At 54.8% G+C, this 2,616-nt stretch overlaps 1 long non-coding RNA gene across 1 annotated transcript in view; it reads right to left on the reverse strand.

Moving 5' to 3' along the window:
* LOC127750844 (uncharacterized) overlaps positions 1–2,616 on the reverse strand; it is a 68,460-nt gene that overhangs the window by 48,704 nt on the left and 17,140 nt on the right. The window lies entirely within an intron of this gene.

Below are 2,616 nucleotides of genomic sequence, written 5' to 3' on the forward strand. Positions count from 1 at the left end.
GTCCAGAGACCACCATTCCAGTTAACAGGTCGCGCCGGGATGGCTGTCGCTTCTCCCCCGCATATGAAAATGGAATTGATTCCGAACGGACTCCTTGCAGAGATGACCGGCCGAGCTTGATTACTTCAGGCTGTATGGGGTGACCGAGAGATGAATAGAATAACACACAGGACTGACCTCAACAAGCCTCGTCCCTCCTGGACCCTACTGATTTTACTATTTTTGAATGTATTTTACAATCACCCATTTAGAAATTGCCTTCACACGAAATACTGCTTTGTAGATACAAATAAATTTTACTTTGTTGCGATGCTTCCTTCTTATTTGTATAAAACAAAGCAAACGGTTTGAAGACTTTTCCTTGTGCCCTTCTCGCTGGGGCAGACAGGCGCCATGTTGAAGCAATATCACCCAAAGGCTTTGCGCGGCGCCTGACACGGCACTCCGCGCGGCCCAGGGCAGAGGGCGGGCTGTGTGGCCACACTGTGGTCCCGGTTCCGTGTGGGCGAGGCCCACGGGCGAGGTCGCTCGCTGCTCCCACCGGATTAGTGTAAATTCATTAGCCGCGTGTGTTGAGCACCGTGTCCCCCCAGATTAGCCGATACTTTCCATTTTCGGCCGCGTGGAATGGAATAGAGCCCGGCGCTGCTGTAGCCCCGGCTGTAGCCCCGGCTGTAGCCCCGGCTGTAGCCCCGGCTGTAGCCTGTAGCCGCCGCAGCGCGGCACCCGCCGCATTAGCTGCTCCACTACGCGCCGAAATGGCCTCGTTTTGCCGCCGCGGGGGACTCTCGCCTAAAATGTCGCAGAGATCAGCAAAGAGCTACACACCGACCGCCGCAACGGATTACGAATTAATTCGCTGGTCAGTAATGGATTCGAATGGCCCGCTGGCTGGCGCTGGCTGGCGCTGGCGGGGTCCCGGCGGGTACTGTCGCGCCCGCAGCGCCGCCCGCACCGCGCCGTAATGGGCGGGGGCCACCCTAACCTATAAAACCACCGGGCGGACCGGGAAGGCCGCGATCCGAGAGGAAATATTGGCCAATCTGAGAGCTGGCCGCAGCGGCCGGGGCTGCCGCTCCGCCGCCGCCGCCGGGCTGACGGGAGCCCCCTCCGCGCGCACTCGTCTCCGTCCGACCAGCGCCGGCCAACGTTTATCACCCGACCTGGACGGACCCTGCGCGAGGCAAACCGTGTTCTAGATCCTGTCACCCTCAAGCACATTCCAAGCTCATTCCAAGATCAATGTCACTGCTCTCAAGCACCTTACTCTTTTCGTTCAGAAACCATCGCGCATGACGTTATGACAGCATCAAGAACACAGTGTTTTGGGGCGGACAGGTTTGACTACTCCACTTTTGCAATTCCGATGTGTACCACGGTATAAAATTTAAATAAAGTAAAATATAATGTTTACTTAAAGTAAATTGTACGTATAGCATAGATACACATGCTCAGCCCATGTAGGCATTTATAAACATCAGTGCAATTTCTCAAACGGAAATCTTCTTTGCAGGGCACGACACAAATACGAAAGCCAGAGTACGCTCCTCTAGCCCCCTTGCGGCTCATGTATTTTGCTGCAAGCAAAGCACCTAATCGTGGGCAGGCTCGAGGGGGCGGGGGTGGGATTTTCACCTGGCCACTCGCTCACTAACTTAAGCCCCTGGCGGCCGCAACCCCTACCCTCGCGCCGCCATCCCATGTATTGAATTCTTAATTCGATTTAATGATCATGACCCTGAGGGGGTGGGGCGGGAACACACTATAAATCGGGTGTTATATGTGGCATAAAGCACCGCGGCTCCCAGCCGCTCCTCACACGTGCTTCTTTGGGGCGTTTTAGCCCACTTTATGTACTTCGCGACGGCCCGGCTGCGCTCTTGGCGGAGATACGGGGCGTAACGCTCTTGGGGGAGCCGGGGGGCTGAGGACGGGGGTGTCGCACTGGCGACGCAAGTGCACGCAAGTGTGTATGAATGCCTATTCGTACAGATTTCAGGGAGTAAGAGTGTGATTTTTTCCTGTGAAAATCCACACATTTTGTGTATCCATGAGTGAGGTACCTTTTTTTGTGACGTTGTTAACGTTTCGAGTCCGCACACATGGTACCCCTGTAGGTGTTACATTTTTCCTGGGGTTCAACTTTATCATGTCGTCTAAAACTTTTTTGCCGATGACGCGGAACTCAATTATGGAAGCCGTAAAAACAAATCTGACCCCTACCCCTACCGTGCACTTCCACTGCGTAATGTTTTGTTTTTTTTACTGAAACAAAAAAAAAGTAACAGTAAAAAAAACGACCTTCCAGTGAGTGAGACATCAGCATGAGAGGCACCTGCAGTTTCGGATTTGGCGCCGGCACAAGAGAGCTCATCAGGACCGAAATCCGAGCCCCGCCGGCCATCAGCCCCGCCCCGCGTCCCACCCCGACGGGCCCGCCACATAACGCCCGTTTAGGACCCCGCGTCGATTCTGGCGTCCATCCGCAGATCAACCCCCTCCACCCTCCCCTGTCCCCTCCACACACAAACTCGCACAAGCGCGCGCACATCGCAAGGCGTTTAAGCGTTTATGCAAACTCCGTCTCTCTCACTCTCCTGACACACACACACACAC

This window comes from Frankliniella occidentalis, unplaced genomic scaffold, assembly GCF_000697945.3.
Source record: "Frankliniella occidentalis isolate FOCC.00 unplaced genomic scaffold, Focc_3.1 Scaffold269, whole genome shotgun sequence".
NCBI lineage: Eukaryota > Metazoa > Arthropoda > Insecta > Thysanoptera > Thripidae > Frankliniella > Frankliniella occidentalis.